At 38.2% G+C, this 27,931-nt stretch overlaps 1 protein-coding gene across 1 annotated transcript in view; it reads right to left on the bottom strand.

The window, feature by feature from the left end:
• Positions 1-457: 457 nt before the first annotated feature.
• The window catches only part of STRIT1 (small transmembrane regulator of ion transport 1), a 66,220-nt gene continuing 38,746 nt past the window's right edge, over positions 458-27,931 (bottom strand). Inside the window, exon 5 of the mRNA XM_047876508.1 lies at positions 458-5,076. The gene's annotated coding sequence lies outside the window, so the exon portion shown is untranslated. The remainder of the gene's footprint in view (positions 5,077-27,931) is intronic.

Genomic DNA, 27,931 nt, shown 5'->3' on the forward strand with positions numbered 1-27,931 from the left:
CGACAGTGTGGAACCTACTTGGGATTCTCTCTCTCCCTCTGCTTCCCTGCTCTCTCTCTCTCACGCATGCTGTCTCTCTCTTTCTCAAGTAAATAAACTTAAAATAAATAAATAAATAAATAAATAAATAAATAAATAAATAAATAACAATTTTAGATATCTAGCTAAATGTAATGGTTTCATTATTTTCTAAGCTAAAATTTATAAAAGAAGGGGGTTAGGAAAGTACCCCCTGGTTTGTGCACAATCCACTTGAAGATGGAAGTGAAAATTTAAATTTGTTGTTGAGATTCTTTGATTCACTAGTAACTAGATTGAAATGGATATAGAAAGTTATGTAAGGAAAATGTTAGGTCGTGTTAGGGAAATACTGCTATAGATTTTTTATTTTCCTTTTACAAATTAAGGGCAAATGATAAGCAAAATTACACATGAGACTCAAAGGAGAAGAGCCATTTTTATTATAAGTAAATGAACAACCTAAAATGGAATTTGATACAATTCTCAGTATCAAATATCACTCAGTATCACTCAGTCCCCACTCCTGAATGGTCGAATCAAAATGTCTAGAGCTGGGGGGAAGAATCTTGAGCTGGGACCAAGGGATCTCTATTTATAACAAGTTCTCAGATGATTGTAATGTAGGCGCTCCCGCACAAGTTAGTGAACTCACATCTAGGAAACTTTGACTTCTAGCCTGAAAAAGAAAGGGCAGAAGCCAAGTTCAGAACCACAGAACTAGAAAAAAATGTGAAGGAATGACTGGACCCAACCCATTGTCTTCATTCTTATTAAAGGACACACATGTGCTTCCTCTCCCCAAATATCTCAGTAATCCACAAACACCATCAGAAGCTCAATTTCAAAGTCATCACCCCAACAATCAAGAATTCTTGTCTTTCCACAAATGATGTCTTGCTTTAGTTTGGATCACTTTCTTTTTGTTAAATCCTACTCCAAGAAAAGAGAAAGGAATGAATATTCCTTGAGCTTTTAAAGTGTGCCAGACATTTCATAAACCTTAATGTTTTCACTTGGTTTCCCACAAACGTTGTGAAGTGGATATTATGGCTTTAATGTTTACAGTTAAGAAAACTGAGGCTTGGAGAGATTGTATGACTAGTTTAAGGATACTGAGTAAGTATATTTAGGAACTGTTTTGTGAAATCTTTCTATAAAGAAGAAAATGATTGATCAGCATCTCTTTCTATGACCCTCAGACAAAACCCATGATGGTTTGAAGATACAATAACCAAGCAAATTTTAATCTTTACATATTTAATTTACATTCTTTAGGTACAATTTTGGACCTCAGAAACCTATTTTAAAAATCATCTCTCCTACAATTATCCCTCTCTCTCTTCACTTGCTTGTTCTTTCATCAACGTATCCCTCAGTACCTGACAGTATGTGCTTTAATTTACATATGTATTGCCTGTCCTGTACCACTATAATGAAAGCTCCCAAGCACAGGAGCTTGGTCTGTCTTGTTCTCCACTATATCCTCAACACTTGGAACACTGGAAGTCATCAATATTTGCTGAAGAAATAACTGAAAGTGAATTCTTCATTCATACTGGCTTCTTTTCTTTACAACTGCCCAGATTTGAGGTTTTGTTCTGTTTTCAAATTCTGAGCATAGAGCTGGGTGTTTGGGTTAATAGCTGGTTTAATAACCTGCTAACTATAGTATCTCCCTGCTATAGGTAATATCTCTGCTCCTTGGGAAAATGAAGGTCTGCAGAAAACAGAGCTTTGAAAATCATTATCATCACATCTGAGCCTTCTTTCCTCTGTGCCATCTACTGTCTCTCTACTTTTACTTTTTTCTTTTCTCTATAATTTCCCTTTTTCTCTACTGGGCACAACCTGTAACATTGTCATTTATTGAGGACTCTCTATGTGTCAAGGAGTGTAAGTTGTATTTCTTGAGGTACTTCATTATATCATCCCAGACACTCAGGTGTCTTACGTCCATTTTTCACATAAGGAATATGAAGTTCCGGGAGAGTAACTCACCTGCCTGAGGAGAAAGAGCTAGGACTCACACCCAAGTTTACATCCACTTAAATCTCGAGCTTTTTTCACAATGTCTTCAGTGTATAAGGGAAACCTGGTTGCCTATAATGTCTCCATGGGCTCTAATGCTACTATTTTCTAAAGACCTGTTACTAAAAGATCTGCTTTGTGAAGCAAAGGTAGGGGAAACATTATATTTCTTTACTTTTATAAATCATGTTAGATATGGTTCATTTCATAATTTACTAAGGTCTGGGGGAAACATAACTTTAGTCATTTTGTGTAGTATATCAGTGAGAAAATGCCTTCAGTCAATGTAAATGAGACCTAATGGGGCTTAAGGAAATAACGGTTATTCCATCAAGTGAAAGAAATCTGGAAATCAGGACTCCAGGTACAGCAGCTCCACAAAGTCATCTAATTCTTTGGATCCTTCCAACATTCTGTTCTGCCATTTTTAGTGCATAATTTTCATGCGCAGAATTGTCTCATGTTTATGACGACTGCTAGAGCTCTTCTCATGACATCTTCCAGACAGCCAGGAAGGAGGAAAGGTGAAGAAACATGTTCTGTTAAAAAACTTTGCCAAAGGCCCAACCTGTCCCAATCCTCCACCTTCTGTGCCAAATGTGGCCATGGAAGCCTTCCTTCTCCATGGCTCCTGCTGGCTGGCACTTGATGCTCACTTTCCTGATAACCACGCAGCATTCTCCACTTACAGGATGCATTGAAGAAAAGTGTATCGTGCAAGTCTCAGCCACCATGGTACCCACTGCCAATCCCTTATTTCCAATCTTAGGCACCCGTACCTGTTTCCGTGATCTTTTGCAGCATAACAAATAACCCCGAGAGCTTAAATTAAGAGCTTAAAATACAACCAAATATCTCCCGTGGTTCTTCAATTTGGGCGCACCTCAATGGGGAAAGTCTCATCTTTGTTGCAACAATATTTGCAACTGAAAACCATTCGTGCAACTGCTTTCATCTGTCTGTACCACTGGAGCTAGCAAGTCCCAATGTCTCTTCCTCCACAGTCTCTCTGTGTGGCCTCTTATCACTTAGTGATCTAGTCAATGCTTATTCCATGGTGTCTGGATCCTAAGAAGCAGTGGTTCAAGGAAAAGTAAGAGAAGCTGTCCTCTAAGGAGCTGGAGGTGACACTAGCAAGGCATCACTTCCTCCATATTCTGCTTGTCAGAAAAAACCATAAGGCCAACCCAGACTGAAGGGGAAGGAAAGAACCTTCACCTCCTGAAAGAATGTGGCCACTGTAATCCACCATTCTATACCCTCCCTTTGAGTTGGACCACTCGTTCTTTAACTACATCTTTAACTATTTCTGTAACTACATCCTCTCAGGACAAGCCAATGATAATCTCTTAATGGATCTAACCTTACTGAACAAACATTTTCAGGCCTGAATGACAAAAAGTTACTAACACAATGCACCTGCCTTTCTCTAGACAAGGGAGCCTATAAGAATTGGTTTCCCATAAAAGAGAAATGTTCTTTTGTTTTCCTTTTGGAAATGAGAAAACAGTGGCAAAAAGTCAAGGAATGTATTATTTCAGTAACATTCCAGTTACAGTCACATTCATATTTTTTAATATAGTTAGCTTCTAATTCCCTGTTGTAGTTTGGTAGAGCATAGACATAAGAAAACAAAACTTAATCATGTTTATAAAGACTTATTTTGACAGCTTCAACTTCATTTATATTCAAACAGTTATCATATCCCTGAAAAAGAACAGACAAATAATTGAGTTGGCTCCCACCTCCCTTTCTTTCTCATTGTTTAAGAAAAATATGGAGTCATTAGTATATAAATTCAGCTCAAAGCAAAAAGAGATCTTATTGGTTTGTAAGCCTGGGAAATCACAAGAAGGTCTGGTTTCAAGTGTAGCTGGATACAGGTGCTCAAATATTATCACCACTGCCTTTTGCTTCCATGTTCTTGGCTACAGCTCTCAATCATTTGGCTTTATTCCCTCCTGCTACAGATGAGCTTTGTCCAGTAACTGGAAACAGGGTTGCCGGCAGCACCACCATAACTTTCTTCAAGATTAGCCACTCCTAGGAAAAATAACTTCTCCTCCCATCCTAATAATAATCCCAGGGAAATATTTAATTTTCCTGTTTAGGTCACATGTCCACCTTTGGATGAACTACTTTCCCAGGAGAATGGTATACAAAAATGCACCCCCCCAAAGATGTTCACATTCTAATCTCTGTAGCCTGTGAATATGTTACTTTATGAGGCAAAAGGGACATTGCACCTGTGATTAAATTAAGAAACTTTGCAATGGGGGGATTATCCTGGATTATCCAGGTGAGCCCAATACTATCACAAGGATCTTCAGAAGAAAGGGGCAGAAAGAATCAGAGTCTGAGAGAAGGAACTGAGAACTGTGATTATGGAAGCAGAGATTGGATTGCTGTGCTGTGAAGATGGAAGGAGCCACGAGACAAGGAATACAGGTTTAGAAGGTGGAAAAGGCAAGAAGCAGATTCTCTCTTAGCACCTCCAGATGGAACCAGCTGTGCCAATACCAGTTTTGGACTCTGGCCTCTAGAACTGTGAAAGAATAAAGTTTTGTTGTTTTAAGCCACTAGGTTTGTGCTAATTTGTTACAGTAGTGAAAGAAATTAACATATGTGGTTTCCTGATTTGGCTCTGTTTAGTTTACATGTTTTGATCTGTGGTCAAGGAAGGGGATGGGAGTTGATAGGGAGAGGGGCAGGGTGGGAGCATGTGCTTGATGGTACATCCAAGAGCACATAATATCAGGCAGAACCCCCCCAGAAAGGAAAATTCCTTTGCTGTATGAGGAACTAGATAGAAAAGAAGGCATGATAAATATAGCCAACAAGCAAACAACACCATAAACAGTAGATACCACAGTCTAGTACTACCATCTAGTACTACCCATAAGTAAAAATGCTGAGTCCAGCAGGAGGAAGGAATTAACAGAGGCCAGGATGTGTAGGACCTACCATTGGGCCTGGATAATCATGATTCCACAGCAGCAGCAGCTAAGGTTTTCCTGCTCCAATGTCCTGAAAGACACAGAATTTTGAAGAATAAAGCATCTCTTAGAATCAGTAAGACCTAAGCTCAAATCCTCCACTAAGAACAAACACTCTCATCTTGATTTTCAACGGTAACATGGGAGAGCTTGTGATGCCTCAACTCTTCCAGAAAGAATGCCAAATGTTGTAGAAGAGGAAACTGAACGTGCACACTGAGAATTTCACAAGGGTCCCCACACAAGTGCACCTTTCCCTGAGTATTGGTTTTATTATTTAAAATTCAGGTTATTGACTTTAATATAGAACTGATATCTTAAAAGTCCTGTGAATTAATTTATTTTTTCTTCTCAAGTGTTTGAGTTAATTGATGCTCCAGGAAGTTTTGCCATTTTTATTCTGGCTTCAAATAGTCTATAGTGTCAATGATTTACATAACACATGTTACACACTTGTGAGATTAGACTCAGGACTCTTCCAGACCTCCAGCTTCTAAGATAATCACCCATAGACTCTGCTGTCCTCAGAGCCTCTGCTGTGAATCAGTTTGGTTTTTCATGGCGCTCCTTAATCTTAGCATGTGAGAAAGGACTTTCCATAGAACTGCACCAATATGTTTGTTTGGGGAAGACAGTCAGAAGGCCAGGAGAAATGAAAAGTCCTTTAGAAGGAGTCATTACAGAGAGGAAAAAACAGAGAGAGAAAGGGAGAACTCTAGATGCACTGATTGTCTGGTTGCAACAGGGGAGAGATCTTAAGTAACTCTGTCCAGTCAGCTCACAAAACCAAGAGAGGTAATGATAACAAGTTAGGGTTTATTGTTTTACACTGCTAAGTTTATGTACCAATAGATAATCAAAATAAGGGTATTGTCTGGAGGAATCTTTGGAAAGGGAAAAAGATAAAATATGTAACTCAGAGGCATAAGCTTCATATGTCTAGGACCCCAGATTCTACCCCTGCACCTCTGATTCACTTTCCATGTTGGATTATAAGATGTCTCTTTACTTTTTTCATCTCCCCAACTGGAAGACAGTAGGTGCTTCATAAATGTATGGGGAGGGGTGACTATGCGGTTCAGTAGGTTAAGTGTCCAACTTTGGCTCAGGTCATGATCTGGTGGCTCTTGAGTTCAAGCCCTGCATCAGGCTTTGTGCTGACAGCTCAGAGCCTGGAGCCTGCTTTGGATTCTGTGTTTCCCTCTCCCCCTGCCTCTCCCCTTCTCATGCTCTGAATCTCTCTCTCTCTCTCTCAAAAATAAATAAACATTAAAAAAATTTTAAATAAATGTATGGGGAAACTGGAGTAAGGAGACAGGGAGGCTGGGAACTGAGCCCAAGTGATGGGAGCTACAACCAGACTCCTACTGAAATCTTTTGTGAGTTGAGTTTGATGGATAGCTCCAAGTAGTACAATGTAGCCTGAAGATGCTGTGCCACCAACTCCATTACCTACTAACTGAATAACCATGTTACTCCATATCCTAGGACACATTTCTCACACTGGAATGCAGGAAACAGAACCAACAGGCAGTATCTACCAGAAGTACCAATTGTATTCTAATCATTCGTTTTACAAATATTTATTCAAGATCTGTTATGTTCTAGGCAGAAAGGTAAGCAATTCAAAACAAAATTTTATATTAAAGTAAGTGCAGTTTTAGAAAATTCCATGTAAGCGATTATCAATCAAAATTTTGATATTGTAATGTCTTCCTGTACAAAAAATGGGTCAAAATATGGGTGGCTCAGTCATTTAAGTGTCCAACTCTTGATTTTCGCTCAGGTCATGATCTTGCAGTTTGTGGAATCAAACCTTGTATCAGGTCTTTGCTGAAAGCCTTGGAGCCTGCTTGGGATTCTCTCTCCTCTCTCTCTGCCCCTCCCCCCGCTCATGCTTGCTCTCTCTCAAAATAAATAAATAAACTTAAAAATATTTGGTAACTCATAGCTTATCTGCACTGGTCTTATTTGAACCACAAAGCAATTTGATTTTTTTTTTGTCTTTTTTACAACTTGAATTAGTGCCCAATATTTAAACCTCAGGGGTGTCATTTACTACGTTGGATCTCTGGCTTCTCCTGAAAGAAACCAGACGAGCTGGCACCCATAAGCTCATCTCTTCATGTGGCAACAGTCAGCTAGTGCCGAGCTTCAGATTCCCCCTTTTCTTTAGACAAGACCTGGTCCCAGTAGCTTGCCACAGTCCTTGCCACTTCCTATCCACCCAACCAGCCAGGCTGTGTGTGGCCTGCTTCTCTTGCCTGTGGTAACTGCCTGGGCCTGGGAAGTTCACGCTGACGTGGAATCGTTTGTGTCATTTTCCACCATTTTTCACTGACTTCCAAATTTTTTAAATTTTCAGGGTACTAGTCTTAGATCCAGAAGTTAGGTCTTTATTTGCCCAAGTCCCAAATCAGAGAATCATAGAGTTGCAATGGACCCACTTTTCTGATGATGGCCATAGCATCCTGAAGACTGCCACCAGACCACAGGGATCACAAAGACCCCCAAGATTGCCTGACTTACTCTAAAGGAAAGACTCAGACTCAAAACTTGTATCTTCCCCAAACATAGAGTCCCAGGAGAACTCAGCAAAGAGGAACTAAAAGGAAGTTAAACAGTCCTTTTTTCCTTTAAGTTTATTTATTTATTTTGAGAGAGACTGAGACAGCATAAGTAGGGGAGGGGCAGAGAGAGAGGAAGACAGAGAATTCCAAGCAGGCTCCACGCTGTCAGCTCAGAGTCCAATGCAGGGCTCAAACTCCCAACAGTGAGATCACGACCTGAGCTGAAATCAAGAGTCAGATGCTTAATCTTAATCAACTGAGCCATCCATTCGCCACAAACAGATCCTTTTAGAGCCCGCACTTTCCTTTGGAAACACACACTCCTTTTCACAGTGTTGGGAAGTAGGGAGCGGTTCCACAAAGGTCTTTGGATTCTGTCAGGAACGGGTGAGGGTGGCGTCCTTACAAAGACATGGACAGCCAGGTAACAGAGTCCAAGTTCCTGCAGCACTCTGTGTGTGTGTGTATATGTGTGTGTGTGAGTGTGTGACTGTATCCACCTCAGGGGCCATGAATGTTCACTATGAGTCATGGTTTTGTTTTCTGGGCTCAGTAGCCTGTGGTCTGGCAGGAATCAAGGTCTGAGATTTTGCAACAGCTGTTCATGTCATGTCACCTGGGGTGGCAACTAAGCACGCACTGGGACCGTTTTTATTAGCACATGAGTACTGGCTTTGCCTGCCAAAAGGCCATGTTTCTCAACTAGAAAAATAATATTCCTATCTGGAATGAGTGTGGAGTCTTAAATTCTAGGGTCTAAATTCTTATCTTATGCTACATAGTCTTAAATTGTTCACATAGTCTCTACTTTTAATTTAAGGTGACTAACTCCTAAAGAGAACAGCTATAACATCTATCCAGACGGTACCGTAACTCACAGAGGGTCATCAGCAAATAGCCTGGAGATGGAGGCTAAGTCTGTCTCTAACCTATCTTAAAGTGACTCTTATGTTTTCAAGGCACAGCTACTCTGTTCTCCACTCAGGAATTTCATAAACAAACATCTCACCACCAGGCAACTGTTACAGGCTCCTTCCTATCACCTGGTAGCCCTGGTCTTTCTAGACCTCATTTTTAGCCCACCTTCTAAGGAAATCTCCCTAATCCCAGATCTTGAATTTGCCTGTTCCTGGACCCTTTCCAGCCTCTCCGCGGAGAAAGGCACCGTGTCCTTTGGACCGTGGCCATGGGAGAAACACTGATCATAGGAGGAACATAGGCACCACCTGTTCTCTGCAAACAGCACACAGCAATGACAGAGGGATGCCACAGAGGGCTGCTTCCCCATGTTGTTGTGGGAACCTGAATTAACATATTTTGATAATGAAACAGCCAGTTTGGTCGGATGTAACATAAAATCTTGCCAAACATACTTAATCAGCAAGGTAAAGATCAAAGCCATAAGTCAGTCTTGGAAGACAGTTAAGGGTGTGAATAGTCACAATGGTTTATCACTAATTGGGAACTCTTCAAAACACTCATCTTAATACCCTTAAAATAAGATGCTTCTTTTGAAGGCAGTGTGATATTACCAAAGGGAGTTTTCAAGTTAAAAAGTATTTGCATATATGCAATATTGGAGAACAGGAAAATGGAAATTTTTATTTAGGTGGAAAGTGGAAATTTTATTTTACCTAATAAAATTATCTACCTGCTATTTCCAGATCAGAAAGCAGTATTGACAGTATTAACAGAAAGCAGTATTCTAGATAAAATTTATTGCAGCAAATTCAGGTGATTGTTTCTTCAATATGTGAGGATTTGTTTTTTTAATGTTTGTTTACTTATTTTAAGAGAAAGAGAGCGTGTGCGCAGCTCATGGGAGTATGAGCAGGGGAAGGGGAGAGAGAGAATTCCAAGCAGGCTCCATGCTCAGGATCCCGACGTGGACTCAATCCCAAGAGTCGAACACTTAATGGACTGAGCCACCCAGGCACCCTAGCAATGATTTACTTTTAATAGTGATCCATTGTGTCATCAAATCTGGGTCTCTTATCACGAATACTGATACCAACACTAGTAATTTTATTATACCCCTTTTTATCTACTTCTGCAGAGTTCTTAAAGGCTTTGATTTTAAGTTCTGTAGAAGATGCAAATAATAGAGCATACCTTTCATTATTATCAGTGGATATTACAGAGAAAAACCTAAAACCTTAAGAAGGATTGATTGCCCATAGTGGATAAAAAGAGGACTCAGGAGAGGCCATGGAGAAGCAAAAAGAGAGAGCAAGGATTGGAGCATGTGTGTGAATGTGCATGCACACGTGTGTGTGTGTTTGTGTGTGTGTGTGTGTGTCTTAAAATTTGGAGGAAGTGGCAGGAGGAAATTCTAGAAAGGAATTTCAAAAACCCCTCCTCTCCCTCTTCTTCCTCCTTTCAACTACTTAAAAGTTTTACCACAAATGAGCTCTGCCTCCAGGCTCTCTTGCAGCTTATTCCCATACCTACCTTAGTCCTTTCTATTCAATTACTCCTTCCTATTCGATTTATAAGCTAAGAAGAAGGCCCAAGCTAGCTGTTTCATATACAAATCAAGAGAGATATATTGAGAAGAGTAAACAACTGCAAATGGTTGAACATTACAAAGGGACAAAGAATAATGGATTGGTTCCAAGAAGCCATGCCACTCAGATCAGAAAACTTTTGGGGGTCCGGTACTCCCAGGAAAGGAATCATTGTATTCAATCCTATGAGAATCCAAGCATGCCTTGCTGATGAAACAACAAGCCCACATGCCAGCAGATTAGGGTATTGTTCTGGGACAAAGGGGAACATACGCAAGCTGTTCTGAGAAGTTAGAAAGTCATGATTACCCCACAAATTGGCCCAGACAATTTAATCAGTGTGTGGGCAATGCAGGAAGAAAGCGTTTTATTAATATAATTTTCCTTTTTCAAAATACAACTGGCAATTCTCTTCTAATTATCATGAGTTGACCCAACAAAGAACAGAAGAAGAAATATTTCCTTTTGATTATATGTACTGTTTTTCCTTAGGGGATGGGTGGGAGTGAATATTTAAAAAAAAAAAAAATGGAACCAGAAGTTATAAACTAGACCATATTCTTGGCTCCCATTTAGAAAGAGGCAGAATGTTTGGATCAATATCACAGTCATCTGCTAAACATCCATGCTCCTTGGTCTACCACAAACTGGTACTCTTCAAATCATAAATATATACATGTTTTTCCAAAAGAGGTGAATCAATACCATTGTTTTATTCATGCCATTTTTCTTACAAATGTTATGTTTCATCAGACATACAGTATTATGGAGAATCATTTTCAACTCTTGCCTATTCTTTAAAAAGTTGAGGTTTTTGTTATGAGATTCTTCTGAGCTTTATTTTTGAAGCAATTTCTGTAAATAATCTAAAACATTATGTTTTATGGATAATTTTCCTCTCAACTGAAACAGCCCATCCATCCATTTTGGTTGATATTGGCAAGAAAATACCCATTTGTTTCATCTAGATTAGTTATTTCCGTAAACTACGAAGACTGAAGAGTGCCTCAAAAATAACTTCTGTCCTAGGAAATGGTTAAGCAAAAGGGGAAAATATACAAAAAGAATGCCATCTTGTGGCTGCACCAGTAGAATAACAATAAAACATTTATCACCCCAAAAGGTAATGTTATGGTGTCCAAACAGGGATCTTTACATTGTAATATGAGCCACTGAGGTAGTGGTCCACACTGCCCAAGCCTAGATAAATCCAGATGCCATCCTATCCTCAGACCCCAAAGGGAATGATACTGTTTGGTCTGTGCCCTAGAACCAGATATTCCTAGGAAGGCAAATTATTTGGAGAGACCTACCAAGGGTATCAGTCCACTTAGGAAAATGCCTCTGGGTATGATATTGAATGGCCTAGGGGTCCAAAGAGAACTGATTTCAAGATGACTAAGGGTAGGTCCCCGGGACCTCAGGTGTTTGAATTTATAAGACAGCTGCTTTGTGGTGGCAGCCGAAAACAAAATGGACTTCTTGACACAGGCTTACCCCAAACACTGGAAATAAGAACTAAGAAACACCAGTTAATGTGTACCAGTTGTTTGGAGCCAAGTAGTAGAAGAAGTAAGCTCAGTAAGCATTTGTTCTTGTAAACTGCTGATTCACAGCTAAAAGAAGGGTTTAGATAAATACATGTTTTATAGATCCATGATGTATCATCAAGAAAAGCTGATGATATTTAGTACACATTTTGTGGTTGCTGTCTACAAGGTTAATGATATCTTTCCATAAAATGGAGACTTAGTTCTTAGAACTTCAAAAGACCTGAAAGGTCATTTAGTTCACTCCCTTAATTTAGCAGAGGAAGGAAACAAGGTCCAGAGAGGCTAAGTGACTCAAATAAAATCACACAGCCAGCTAATGCTTCAACTTGGTGCCAGATGTGGGGTACACAACTTTCTTCAGGTGCTATTCATTATAAAAAGTGTATGTATGTGTATGTGTGTATACATATATATATATATATATATATATATATATGTATGCATGTATGTATTTGTATTGTGTTGTATATGTTTGTATGTATATATATTTATCCATATAAAATTTATATTTGAAAAAACATACACACATAGCTGTATCTGTTATCTATGTATGTAAAGATATGTATACATATATATCCCTTTCTTAGAGATTCAAAATGTACATTATCATATAAAAAATTCTGAGCAGTCTTTCAGTAAAGAAATCTGTTCAGCTTTCTTAAGCTCAGCTTTTCCCAAACTTATTTGGCCATGAAGCCCTTTTTGCCATTCAACAATTGCTAACATCCATGAAACTAAATCATTGGAAATTCTGCATAAGAACTTCCCTTGGTTCTATAATTATTCTATTTTGTCCACTGGTTCATTTTTTTCATTCTAGTTAATTCAAGCTAGAATCATAAATAAAAATAGGTGCTTGAATAAAACCCCACAGAGTTTCACTCACTCCCCCAGCTCATTCAAGTAATAGTGAAATCCCAAGGTTACCTCTATGCAGATCTACCATATGGCACAGAACCACCTGGGGCCTCTGTATTTTCCTACATTCGCAAACTAATACAGCATTTGCCTACTTTTCTCAAAGGTGGATAGCTATCACATTGCACAGATACCGACTTATTTGAAGAGAACTGTTTTCAGCATTTACTTATAGACATTTTTTTGGTGTAAAACAAAAAGTGAGAATCCCACACAACAAAGCACTGTCTGTAGACCTTTAATGTTTCATAGTTTGGGCCATGAATCTTTATCTTTAAACAAAAGGAAATACAGCTTTATACCTGATAGAGACCTGTAAAAAGCTTCATTCTGTTTTAAAACCTACTTTTCTGTCCTATGGCATTGTCATCTCACTGCTGTGAACTGGAAGTATTAGGCTGTCAGATGGTATGAAAAATCTTATATTCTTAAGTGTTTGTACAATCTTCTGGCTTAAGAAAAAACAAACAAACAAACAAACAAACAAACAAAAAGACCTGGAGTGGCAGAGGCAGCATTCACTTTTGCCAAATGTGGCAGCTCTGTTAGGTGCACTGACCCTACTCATTTCATCCCCCATGACAGAATAACTTCTAGTAGAATCATGCATTCACCAGCCAATATTAAGGAATCATCTGAGTTCCCTCAGAATGAGCATATTTCACACACACACACACACACACACACACACACACACACACACACCAAACTCACCAGTGCCTGGAAGGCATGTGACATTGCTTTGGGCTTAAAATATACCCGGCAACCAGTATCTGAATGAGTAATTTTAGGAACCCTAAATGCCAGTCAAGGCAAGATTCTGCCTAGGCTTCATCTGTTAGCAATCTGTATTCATGTTGATTCCTCATAGTCCACGCCTCTTGAGATAGCTGCTAAATTAAATAGAAAAGTACCTAGATAAACTCATGCAATCGTCATAATCTAATACTGCTAAATTGCAACCCACGGGTAATTTAAGAGGAAATTACATTTACGTCTCCAATCAATGGACCGATGTTATGACTCATTTTGTAATCAGCAATTCTTTTGACTTTGCTGATCTCCACCCTGGAATGGATATTTTTAGACTGAAGTGGAAAGGATTATTCATTGTAATCTTGCCCTTAATACTGTTTTGTGTATGTTTCCACACACATAATTGGCACTATGAGAATTGGAGGATAATAAGATTGTTAATAAGGACTAATATCTCTACAGTTCCGTAGAAAATGTGTTGAGTTTCAAAGAATTTTTAGAACTTGAAGCAATTGTCTTTGAAGAGTGCTTTCTCCCTAACTATCTGCCTCATACAATAGCCGAAATCAACTTTCATTGCTTCATAGGTCTAGTAAATTGAGGAACTGGCTGCTTTGTATTTTAGTTCTTCTAAGACTGCTTGCAACCCAGAAAGTCGAACAAAACAGCAAGACGGTATGTGATACTACAACCAGGCCAAAATCCAGTACTTCTGCAAGAATCCATGCTTTTGGTGCTAATGGGTTATAATAAATCTCAGTAGAACCAGGAGTCTGGCTATTTGGATAAATAATGAATACAAGGTTGGGGATATTTTCCCTCAATTTTCTTCTATAAGAGGCAAGTATAGAAATACTGGTTTCTATTGAGATTGAGAAAAATATTTTATTTCATGTAATAATTTTAAGATGATATCCTTATATTTTTTAATACCAAGTATTCTTCCTACTGGTATTCAGTATCCATTTTAAAATTACATATCCATCATAAAACAATCTTTCCAAGTCAGAGCTGTTCTGGTTTATCCTATTACCAAGGCAGCTAAAATCCACCCGTTTAAATTTACCCTCTCCTTCATTTTATTCTTCTTTACAATCTCTTAATCCTGGAAAATGGCAGGGCTCAGTCCTTGGATCTTTTCTCTATCTACACTCACTTCCTTGAAGATATCATCCATGCATGAAATGTAATCTATATGCCAATAGCTCTAAAATTTGTATATCTAGCTCACACTTTCCTCCAAAATTCTAAGCTCTTATACCCAAACTTCTAGTCAACAACTCCACTTGCATTTTAAATAAAATCTATAACTCACCACTCCCCATAAACTCTTGATCTTTCCTGCCAAAGCTGCTCTGCCCATAGCCTTGCTTTTCTCTGTTGATAGCAACTTTGTTCTCCCCACTGCTCTGGTCAAAAGCTTAAGTCATCCTGGACTCCTCTATTCCTTTCATACCTCTCATCCAATCTAAATATAAATCGAATTGGTTCTATTATCAAAATAGATCCAGAGATCCGTATGAACCCATGTTTATTTTAATATATGTAAAGACAGGTAGATACATACATAAATTTAGTACCTGTTCGTATGCAAAGTGGTAGGTAGCAGAATGACCCCTTTGTAAAGATGTCCACATCCTAATCCTTAGAACCTGTGAATATGTTACCTTCCATGGCAAAAGGGACATTGCAGATGTGATCACATTTAGAACCCTGAGATGGGGGAATTCACTTGGATTAGCTGGGTGGGTCCAATGTAATCACAACCATCCTTAAAAAGAGTCAGAGGAGGAGATGGGACAACAAAAGCAGAGTATCACAGTGATGCAATATGGATCTGAAATTCTATGATGCCAAGTTTGAAGATGGAAGAAAAGGCCATGAGCCAAGGAATGCAGGAAGCCTGTAGGAGACAGAAAAGGTGAGGGAACAAAATCTCTCCTATAGCCTCCAGAAGTAACACTAACCTGCCAACATCTTGATTTTAGCCTACGGAAATCTATTTTAGACTTTTGACCTCCAGAAGTGTAAGATGAATTGGTGTTGTTCAAGTCACTAAGTCCTCAGTAATTTGTTACAGCAGCATAGGAAACTTAGGTTAGTGATACACACTTGGGTTACTGATATACATCTGTTTCCTGGCTCTGTCTGCAAGGAGGGTCAAGAAGCAGTGGCATCCCAGCAATAATGGGGTATAGTGCCCAGATCCTGGCTTGTAAATATCATTCTCCAATATGAGGTACCAGGGCTCCTTGGAGAAATGGCTGATTCTAGGACTGGGGATGAGAAAATGCAAGATAAGTTTGGAGCATTTTATAGCACCAGAAAGTAAGGAAGCACTGTAAAAAATGAGGACACTTCAAAAAGGCACAGGAACAAGACCAAAAGACTTTCCAATGGCCACAGTTGGAGCAATCTGAGTAACAAAATAACCGTAGTATTGGACTATTATTCAAGGAGGAAAAATCCATGAATCCATAGTAATATAAATTAAAAATTAAATGTATAAATACATTGGTGAGAAGAGACAAATCCTCCTCACAAAAAATTCCAATTAATAAATGTGGAAGAAATGAGGGAAACAGAGTATCACCATTAGAACCCCACAGCAATAATTTCTGAGGCAAGATCCACTGATTAACACAAAACTTTAAAAAGAATCAGAATATTTGCATAGCTTCAAAGTACCTCCCCTCAAATATTTATCAATTACTATAGTGGTTTTATCATGTGTCCACAAATTGTTTGATAATCCTCCCTCTAGGAGGGGAAGCTTAATTCCCAACTCTTGAGTGTAGGCTGGACCTAGTGACTCACTTCTGAGGAATAGAAGAAACCTGGAAAATACTCCCCTCAACCAAGTGATCACAGCTGAATCACTGGTGATAAGTCATGTTGAGACCCCTGGTAGGATGCCCAAGAGAAAGCCCCATCATCTGTGTGGTGGTCATCTCCCAAATCTAAAATCTTAGCCCAATTACAGGAACACAGACAAACTCAATTTTAAATTGAGAAAGAGCCTAAAAAATACCTGACCACTCTTCCACAAAAGTGACAAGGTCCTGAAAGACATGGCAAAACTGTCACGGATTGGAGAAGACTAAGGAGATATGACAGCTGATTTCAACGTGGTATCCTGGATTGGATGCTAGAGCAGAAAAAAGATACTAGTAGAAAAATTCTTAAAATCCCTATTTCTCTGTTTCTCCCTATCACAATGTAAGTTGCCTTCCATGACAGTAGGAACCTTAAAATAAAAGAAGACATTTTATCTGTTGATATAACCCTGTTGATATATATCTGTTGATATATCTGTTGATGCACCTAGAACAGTATCTGGCACATAGTGCATGCACAATAAAGTGTTGTTAAGTTGAATTTAACCTGACACATTCAGATCCCTAGAGTATGGATCAGTCTTCAAAGGATATCAGAATCCCTAGAAGCTTTCATATAAATTCTTTCTGTTCAAGTCAATGTATATATATTAAATAAAACTTTATTATTTAGACTTAATAATTATTTTCAAAATTTATGATGTTACCATATTAAATTGCCATTTTTATAGATCAAAATAGGTGAACATTCCAACTTCATGTAATTCAAGTTAATAATTCTATGATTTTTATCAGTTCCTTGCTACTAATAACTATAACTCTGTTCCAATGATTTTTTAAACCACTTTATTGAGGTATGGTTGACATACAAAAAGCTGTATATGTTTAAATATACAATTTGTTGAGTTTAGTAATAAGTATACACTCAAAAAACCTTTACCACAATCTATGCCATAAAGATATTCATCACTTATCTTTCCTTCTTTATTATTATTTAATGTGTGATAAAAACATTTAACATAAGATCTACCTCCTTAACAAACTTTTAAGTATACAATACAGTTTTGTTAACTACAGTACCTACGTGGTACAATATATCTCTAGGACTTACTCATCTTGCATAAGTGAAACTTTGTACCCTTTCACTAATTAATACCTCCCTGTTTCCCCCTTCCCTGGCAACCATCATCCTACTCTCTGCTTCTATGACTTTATTTATTTTAGATTCCTCATCTAAGTATTAGGTAGTGTTTGTCCTGTGTCTGACTTATTTCTCTCAGCATAATGTCCTTCAGTTCATCCATGCTGTCATGAGTGGCAGGATTTCCTTTGTTTAAAGACTGGATAATATGACATTGTATATGTATACCACATTTTCTTTATCCATTCATCTGTCCTTGGATACTTAGGTTGCTTCTATGTCTCAGCTATTGTGATGATAGCCTTGAGAGTGAAAATATCTCTTGGAGATAGTGATGTCATTTTCTTTGGATATATACCCTGAAGTGGGATTGCTGGATATGATAGTTCTATTTCTAATTTTTTGAGGGAGCACCGTACTCTTTACTATAGTGAATTGCCAGTTTGTATTTCCATTAATAGCATACAAGGGTTCCAATTTCTCCACATCCTTGCCAACACTTTTTTTTTCCTTTTTTTTTTTAAAGACATCCTAACAGATGTAAGGTGATATCTTCTTTTTTTTCCCCACCCCAGATGTAAGGTGATATCTTATTGTGGTTTTGATTTGCATGTCCCTGATGATTATTGATGCTGGGTACTTTCTCACCTTCCCTTTGGGCATTTGCATATCTTCTTTGGAGAAATGTCTCTTCACTTCCTTTGCCCATTTTTTAATTGGGCTATTTGGGTTTTTTGCTAGTTATGGGAGTTCCCCATATATTCTGAATATTAACACTTTATCAGATATACAGTTTGCCAATTTTCTCCCATTCCATAGATATCCAAACTGGGATAGTTGGTCACCTTGACCAATGCCTATATGAAAGTGTACTGAAGATTTCAAGGTATAAGGGTTCAGGCTCTGCCAGGGCTACCACACCAGCCAGGTCTTCTGTGCAAGAGCCATCTTCCAGTAGGCATCTACTCAGGTAACCCCAGGAAAAAAAAGATGTCTCAGGGAACCCTGTGTTATGGACCAGAAAGGCCCCATCCTGCACCCATCATCCCTGTAGCCACCAGAAAAAGGGGTGATTAAGGGCTTGCTCTGAGGACACAACTATAGAGCACTGTGCTGATCCAAATACTAAAAAAATTTTTTAATTAAAAAATAGCATTTTATTTTTGTATTATTTAAAAAAAAAATTTTAACGTTTATGTATTTTTGAGAAGAAAGAGACAGAGCATGAGTGGGAGGGAGGAGAGAGAAAGAGGGAGACACAGAATCTGAAACAGGATGCAGGCTCTGAGCTGTCAGCACAGATCCTGACACGGGGCTCAAACTCATGAACCATGAGATCATGACCTGAGCTGAAGTGGGACGCTCAACCCACTGAGCCACCTAGGCATCCCTCTTAGGTAAACTTTTAAAACTTATCTACTTCATGTTTGAAATACCATGATTTAAAGAATTTCACTATCATTAGAACCTAACAATGAGTTTTAAAACACAGACATGATCTTGTTTAGAGAAAGACAATAAAAGAGAGCCTATATCTAAATTTTATTTCCTCTTATAGTATAGTTTCCAGAAGCCCAACAAAGCAAATATGTTCATTAAGCTAAAAGGAAATAAATATCTTTTTCAAGGTTTGAGGTGAAGCATATGCAAACTAGAAAGATAATGTCTTCTCTTGGAAGGGGGGAAAATGTCATTTCCTTTTCTAAACCTTCATTAGATGAAGGGAAATCAGTAACACTTGCTTTACTTACATTAACTTTTTATCCAAAAGCCCGAGAGTCCTGTACAGCAGTGATCTTAGATCAAAAAAGTGTATTTTATGTTAGTTTCTCTGCCTCCCCATGCTTTGATTTCTTTTCAAGAGGCAGATGTCTCGAATTTGCTCTTGCATATATTTCTTAACCTAATGCTAAGTGAAATCAGACAAGGAAATAAAATCAAGTCATTGTAAAAAGATCTCAAATCCTGCACAAGTCTTTAAACCTAGCTGTAGACCTGGCTTTGGTTTCCTAAAGTCTAACACAAAGCAAAGAATCTTACTGTACTATACATTTTTATTTTATTTCCTCTGGGGTTCATATATATTTAAATAAATGTAATTTCAACAGCAACTGGAATTAAAGGCACTTTTTATAAATCTTTTCTTGACAATATATTTAAAATAGATTTTTAAGTCTCATTGATTACAATGTTGTCTGTTTTATTAGATAATATTCTTTTAAATATGAATTTCAATGGATGCAAGCAGGAAGGAGTGAACTCTCCATTTGTTCACATAGTTTTCACTGTTCTCTACTTTGGGTTTTGTGTCTCTCACCTCCACTACCTTGCTGTCCCCCAAGCATGTGAATTTGTGACCTCTGAATTATCAAGAATGGACTAACGTTCATCAAAAGTAAATTAGAGCCAGATTCAGAAAGAGAGCAAAAACTGTACTTTAAAAGATATTCATCATGGGCACCTGGGTGACAGTCGGTTAAGCGTCCAGCTTTGGCTCAGGTCATGATCTCACAGTTCGTGAGTACCAGCCCCGCGTTGGGCTCTCTGCTGACAGCTCAGAGCCTGGAGCCTGCTTCAGATTCTGTGTCTCCCTCTCTCTCCGTTCCCTGATGTCACTCTGTCTGTCTCTCTCTCTCTCAAAAATAAACAAACACTTAAAAAAATTTTTTAAAGAAACTCATAGATTTCAAGAAAAAGACTGTGTCAGGTTGTTACCGATACATGCCCAAGCTGAGATGATATTTTACAAGTTAGACAGCTTGGAGACAGAGCTTCCCAACATGAACACGTGTGCATCACAATCACCTAAAAAGACTTGTTAAAAGACTATGGCTGGGCCCCACCCCCAAAGCTTCTGATTGAAAAGCCCTGGAGTCCCAGTATGTGCATCTCTAACAGGTTACCAGATGATGCTGATGCTGCTTGTCCAGGGACCAAATATTGAGAACTCTTGGAATAAGAAATATCCAGAGACTTGAAATAGTTTTAAGAGGAAGGAAACTTTTTTATCAAATTTATTTTTCATGTTACACACACACACACACTTATACCGACATGGACTTTATTTTCTTTACTACATGGTTAAAATTCCTTCAGATAAAACTTAGTGGGATATAGTAGTGAATTATTGGAAGGGAATAAATAAGATTTGGAAGGATGTAGGAAGACATGTTGGAAAACTAAGGGGGGTGGGCTTTAAAAATACAGAGTACATTGACTTGAGAGAAACCAGTCTCTACCTCTATGACAACGAAGGACATTGTGGTTCTGGACACTTATGTGCACAGATGATTCATACCACAGAGGTCTTTGTTCTGGTTGTTTAAAAAAAACTTTATCAATTTACTAGAAAATTAACCAGATCTCTATTACAATCTTTTATCAAACAATGGATGGGCCAGACATGGGGGAAAAAAAAAAAAAACCACAACACATCAAGTACTTTTGCTGGAAATCAGTCTAATTAACTGCAACATGATTGATGATTACTGAGCCTTTAAATTTTCACTGTTCTTCAAGTCCTTCTGTAAATAGTCACCAACTCATAAGCCACCTATCTCAAGGGAAGTGGGATTCCAACCATTTTTCCAAGGCTGAGTATTGAGTTGGACTTTCTCTTTACCATTTTTTTAGACTGAGATGATTAATCAGAAGGGCACATCCTTTCACTACCTGGAATACGGCCTTCTAAATTCCAGTTGATAACTGTTAGGCAAAATTACTTCAGGCAATGAATTTCAAATGCTTCTCGGTAGCTAAATATCTTAATGTGACATCAAAGAAAAGTCAAATGTGGTTTGAAAATATAACACTGAGTTCCTCCCCACACTTGATCCTGGCCTGCTTTCCTCAAGATAATGGGTCACAACACCCTGCTTTCTACTTGGACTCTATTCTACTTCTATTACCTGATGTATTCATACACCACGCCACTTTTCTTCTCAACAGGTTTCCTTGTCACTATCTGTAGATACGCTACTAAGAGTAATGAGCTGTTGCTGCTGCTGTTGCTGTTTTTAAACCTCTTTGGATTCCTGGATGGGAGTCATCACTAAAATGCCACTGATTTATTTTTTCTTTTTTCTCTAAATTGAATTTATGTAGACATGGATTTTTTAAAAAGTCTTCCAAAGAATTACTTTTTTAAAAGTGTTTTATTTTGATTCCAGTATAGTTAACATACAGTGTTATATTAGTTTCAGGTGTATAATAAAGTGATTCAACAGTTCCATACATCACCCAGTGCTCATCACAAGTACACTTCTTAATCCCCATGATCTGTTTCACCCATCCCCCCATCTACCTCCCCTCTGGTAGCTATCAGTTTGTTCTCTAGAACAAAGAGTCTGTTTCTTGGTTTGTCTTTCTCTCTTTTTTTCCTTTGCTTATTTGTTTTGTTTCTTAAATTTGCCATATGAGTGAAATCATACAGTATTTGTCTTTCCCTGACGTATTTTGCTTAGCATTATACCATCTAGCTCTATCCATGTTGTTACAAGTGGCAAGATTTCATTCTTTCTTGTTTTTTTTTTTTAATGTTTATTTATTTTTGAGAAGAGAGAGACCGAGAATGAACAGGGGAGGGGCAGAGAGAGAGGGAGACACAGAGTCCAAAGCAGGCTCTAGGCTCCGAGCTGTCAGCACATAGCCCGACGCGGGGCTCAAACTCACAGACCGTGAGATCATGACCTGAGCCGAAGTTGGATGCTTAACAGACTGAGCCACCCAGGCGCCCCCATTCTTTCTCATGGCTGAAAAACATTTCATTGTATATATATATACTACCTCTTCTTCATCCCTTCTTCTATCAATGAACACTTGGACTGTTTCCATATCTTGGTTATGGTTAATGCTGCAATAACCATTCTTTCTTCAATGTCTTAGAGTTTTCAGAGCACAGTTTTTCACTCCTTTGTTAAATTTATTGCTAGGTAATTTTATTATTTTTTTGGTACATAAAGGATTACTTTTCTGGGTATTCTGTATCATAGCTAAGTCCCAGGACTATGAAGCGACGTCTCTTACCTTGAAAACTTTTACTTTTTTTAAGTATTTTTTAAATTTGTTTATTTATTTTGAGAGGAAGTGATGAGCAGAAAGACAGGAAGAGAGAGAGAATCCCAAGAAGGCCCTGCACTGTCAGCACAGAGCCTGACAACAGGGCTTGGACTCCTAAACCTCCAGATCATGACTTGAGCTGATATTGAGTCAGACGCTTAACCAACTGAGCCACCCAGGTGCCCCATCTAAACTTGAAAAATTTTAACTCATCACATTGTAGAGACATGCACCAGGCAGCCAGACAGTTGGACTTTCAGAGATCCCATATCAACTTCACTGTATACCTCTATCAAGATTGGTAGAAAAATGAATACATCAGCCTCGGGCTTAGGGAAGAAGAAGGGGGTAAGGGAGGGACTTTTGAGCATCTCAGAGCAAGTGCAGCTGTTCAGTGCTTTAACTACATGAAGATACAGGCTAATGGAATATAAAAATGTAAGCAATATAGATACATGCCACACCATAAATAAGACTAAGTCATTTACTGTACAAGTTCAATGCTCTCTCCATTTCCATCAATCTTAAATACACATGCTGCAAGTTGGCATCTGTTATAGCAGAAAGACTATATAAAACAGCCCTGGGTTAAGTTCTGCTGAGCTGGTGACCAGCTGTGGGACTTTGCCCAAATAAAGACTTCCTAAGTCTTATTTCACACATCTGGATACACCTACCTTTCATGAGAATCAAGTGAGATAATGAATAAGAAAGCACTTTTACAACCATATCATGTAAACTATCTTGTAAACACATTGCAATGATTTTGGATGGATACCCACTTAATTGCTAATAGCAGTTACTTCTGAGGAAGTGAGCAGCACTGAAGATAGATGAAGCAAATCTGAACTTTTTACTACTGAATTGTTTGAGGTTGTCAGGAGAAGAGGGCCTTTATTACAGATGTCTCTTTTAATGATAGTCTTCATATGTCTTTGTTATTAGAACTATGCAAGGATCTAAAAACCCTTACTATCTAGGGATTACATGTTTACTTGCAAGCACTTGTGTGAATATCGCTACAGCACTTACAACATGAAAACCCTCAACTCACTCTATCTGTAGATACAGAGAAAGCTTTAAAGTTCCATGTCCCTTTGCTTCTTGAAGGAGGCTCACATTTGAGCCAAAATTTAAAGTCTAGAAGGAGGCAGTTATATAAATTTAGGTGTTTGGAAAAGGGGTGGAATATGCTAGGGCCAAGAGTAGTTATTTTCCAGAACAGAACATGCAAAGTTGGCTTAGAGCTAGAAATGAAAGTAGGCAGCCCAGATATACCTGGTTAAGAGCCTTAAGTTCTATGGTACAAAGATCCTTTAATGTCAAAGGACTGATAACAGAAACCTAAGAACTTGACAGTATTACATAGGGACTGAATGGAAAACCAAAAGGAGGTTAGAGAAAGAATGGAGGTTGTGCCAAAGGATGCAAATGTGGAGACCAAGAAGCATGAAAATAAAATGTCACCTAGAAGAAACAAATGTAGCTGTTAATTCTTTAAATATAGGGTAGAGATTTCCTCCTCTGAAATTTGGTGCATCTTCTAGTATAGTTCAAAAAGAATCTTAGGGGCACCTGGGTGGCTTAGTTGGCTGAGCGTCTGACTCTTGATTTCAGTTCAGGTCATGACCCCCAGGGCTGTGGGATTGAGCCCTGTGTCGGGCTCCTGTCTGAGCATGGAACCTGCTTGAGATTCTCTCTCTCTCTACCTCTGCTCCTCTATCCCACTTGCACTCTCTCTCTCTCAGAAAAAAAAAGTCTTATAATTTGATCATACAGTATAGTAGAAAACAATTTGTAATTTGAAATCAGAAGACATGGGGTCAAGTATTGTTTGTACCAATCACTAACTATATAATCATGAACAAGTCTCAACATTTCTGTACTCCAGCTTGCTTATTTTCAGCATGGAGTTAATGATAATTTCTACTTCACAGAGTTGTTCACCGGAATAAATAAGAATGTATGTAAGATGTAGTAAGGAAAATTGTGACATTAATAATGATTAAAATAATCTTACATTAGTTGGGCACATAGTAAGTGTTAGACACTGTGCTAAGAGCTTCACGCTTAATATATCTCATGAGGCTGTTTGGTTAAAGGTAATGTTCAGGCATTCATTCACTTATTCACTTGATATATATCCATGAGACATCTTCCTGTCATGTCTAGTGAATCCTACATTGTCACACACCCTACATTGAAAGAGTTTATTATGCTCATCATGGTGAACATTTTGTAATCAATATAAATGTTGAATCACTGTGTTGTATACCTGAACCTAATATTATATGTCAACTATACATCAGTTTTAAAAAGGGGACCTGCCATTTATTTAGTGGGGAATGTGTGTGTGTGTGTTTGGAGGTAAGGGTGCTCAGATAAACTCTTACCAAGATGATAATGTCTAATAACACTGAATTCTAAAATAATGTTCTTCCAATGGTTAATCAGTCGACTCGTTTTTAAATCTGTTTGGTGGGGGGTGCCTGGGTGGCTCAGTCACTTGAGCGAATGACTTCAGCTCAGGTCATGGTCTTGCAGTTTGTCGGGCTCTGTACTGACGGCTCAGAGCCTGGAGCCTGCTTCAGATTCTGCATCTCCCTCTCTGACTCTCTCTCCCTCTCTCTCTCCCTGTCAAAAATAAATAAACATTAAAAGACATTTTAAATCTGTTTGGCAGGTTGAGACCAGTATTTTGTCTTAAATTATCACCGACCCTACTTATTTGTATCACAAGACTCTGAGAATCCAGATGCATTACTCGAGTGGCAGTGAGATCCCAACAGCTCTCAGCATGTCTGGTATCTTGATCTGGCAAATAAACTAAAGCCTGCTTGCGTAACTTTGAGGAGACTCCTGGGAGAACTCCTCGAAGAAGCCAGGCTTGAGGAACTTGACCCAGTGATAGTGAATTCAGTGTGGCAGGTGCCACTTGAGTCTGTCTGGCTCTGCCCTGGATGTATGTCCTAGGGAGCCAGAGGGGAGGCTGAAAATGAAAACTAAAAGAACTATTTAATTAAGCCCTGAGGAACATGTAACATTAGGCAGCACTGCTTTAGAACTCCACAAACAACTACTTGCTCACAGACCAACATATAGGCCCAGTGAGGGCTGCCATGGGAGAAATGGGGGAAATGGGAAACCACCCACAGTGTCTCTGAGACACGGCTGGGTCCTGGAGAGGAGAAGTGGTGACTAGAGCAGGGGACATATTCATAAGCCCATGTGAGCCACATGAGACCCTCCTGGCTTCCTCAGCAGGAGGGTGCAAGAGCCAAGGAAGTTAGAATTACTGATATTAAGGTGATTTCATTACTCCCCATGGGCTACTGAGACCAGAAAAGAAGTGTCAATTCCGTACAACAGGGAAATAGGAGGAGAGTGAGAGAGAATATTAAATAAAGATAAGAGCAGAAAATGAAGGGAAAAACAAAATTGGACAGATCTGGCTATATGCTTGAAGAGGTCCAAAGCAATCTCTCCATCTAATGTCAATGGGCTCCAAAGCAAGTTTCTACCTTTAGCGAGATAAATGAGGAATATGCCCAATGTCTATAACATCCTGATGAGATCACCGTGTCGATTAAACTAGGGAATTGCATTTTCTAAATGCAAATACATCCTATCCTGAGTATATCTTCACATGGTAGAGATGAGAGAAAACAAATAGGATGCCAGGTTAGAGGGTTTAAGCACATCAGTATGCAAACCACTTTTTAAGCCTGTTTCCATTTACTCTCCACTTCTGGACCGATTTTACAGAGCAGGTAACCTGTAACTCAAAACAATCTCTCCATGACCCTATTTCATTCAGCATCAAGATTCTAATCAATATCCTATTTCCTTTAATAGTCATAGGCATAAGCTCTAAAAATAACTTCATCAGCTCTATATTTGTGTCATTTGGAATTTTGAATTTATAAGGGCGTGTATGCCCAGCCCAGGGAAATTACTGAAAATGGTCTTAAATCTCCGATAATGGCCTAAATTTGAAGCCCTGGGATATTTCTGTCCTTCCAAAAAAAAAAAAAAAAAACCCACTTTGTGCCCACTCAGGATTCGTTCAGATGATTTATAAGAAATTGCATACCCATCTCACTTTGCAAAACAGGAAATCACTTTCAAAGGAGAGCAGAATAAAACACCTTATCCATCTCATTCTCAGGGAAATTACCAACTCAAAATATTCTTCTGCTTTTGATGTTCTTTCTTTCTTTCCTCTAAAGGAATCTCAGGCTAATGTATATTTATATTTTAAGTGGAACTACTGTGCTTGTCTAAGAAAGAAGAGGAGAAAGGGGATGTCTGAGAAACTGCAATAAGCAAAAATAAAGGACAGTAAATAAAACAAATAATAAATAAAACTAGGAAATTTCCTCAGAAAAAAAGAGAAATTCAGGTTTATTTTATTATAAGATCGATAAATGCATATTACTTGAAAACCTTGTATCTGTTTGTGCACAGGGATCTCTCCTCCAGGACTTATCCTTGGGAATTTTCTCAGCTCTGTTGAGCTTGGTAGATCATGAGGAGTTTCCTTAAACATTTCAAGACTCAGTGGAATTTGTCACTTTTCCCAGACACAGAGAGTGATAAACAGCTTTCTTTAAAGTTTTGTATATTTTATGTCCTAATAGGTATTAGAAAAGTAGTATTTCTCAGCACTAATATCAATACAGGTCTTGGGGTAGGGGAGAGGCATAGGGTGGGTATTATGATGATGTAAGGCTAGGCATTAATTCAGTCAAAAATGTCAAGAAACAGTTAACCCATCATACTCTTCTCAAATAGGTATAACTGCACTTTGACAGAACGTACACTGAAGATTTTGGAAATTTAAAAACATATAAGCTTCTATGCCTTATAAGATCTGTATGCAATCATCTACTCAGATGTATTATTCACAGATCACTAGTCACTTCTTTGAGAATTCCAATCCAGCTTAAATTGCTTCAACATCTTTAAAGTTCAAACTTAGAGCATCAACATTGTGTATTCAAGGATATTGTAGGGGGAAAATAATTACCCTTTTGGTGCATATTTAGTAGTTGTCTAATTTGAATTATAGTCTATACGTTGAAAAGGTAAGAAATGGATTCACCAATAACGGGCTTAAATTTAATAAAGAAAATAAAATTCACATATGTGAAAATATTAGTGGACAAATAATACTATGTATCATTATACTTAATGTAATTAAAATATAATATAATATAATATAATATAATATAATATAATATAATATAATAATATAGTGCAATTTTTTTGCTGCAGCAATAAACAGAAAAGTGGCTGGGACTTACCAATGTAAGCTGTCGTGGATCAATGTCTATATGTATCTGGAGGAATGCCTACATATACACATACACTGTAAGTGTGTTTTCCAAACTTCTTTGATAATAAAAATCACCTGGAGAATTGATTTTTTTAACAGGCTTTCTCCAGACCTACCACAATAAACTCTTAGAGAAGGAGCTCAAGAATCTGTATTTTTCACAAATGACTCAGTCAATTCAGATCAGGCAGGTTTAGAAAACATTGTG

This window comes from Prionailurus viverrinus, chromosome C2 (genome assembly GCF_022837055.1).
Source record: "Prionailurus viverrinus isolate Anna chromosome C2, UM_Priviv_1.0, whole genome shotgun sequence".
Taxonomy (NCBI): domain Eukaryota; kingdom Metazoa; phylum Chordata; class Mammalia; order Carnivora; family Felidae; genus Prionailurus; species Prionailurus viverrinus.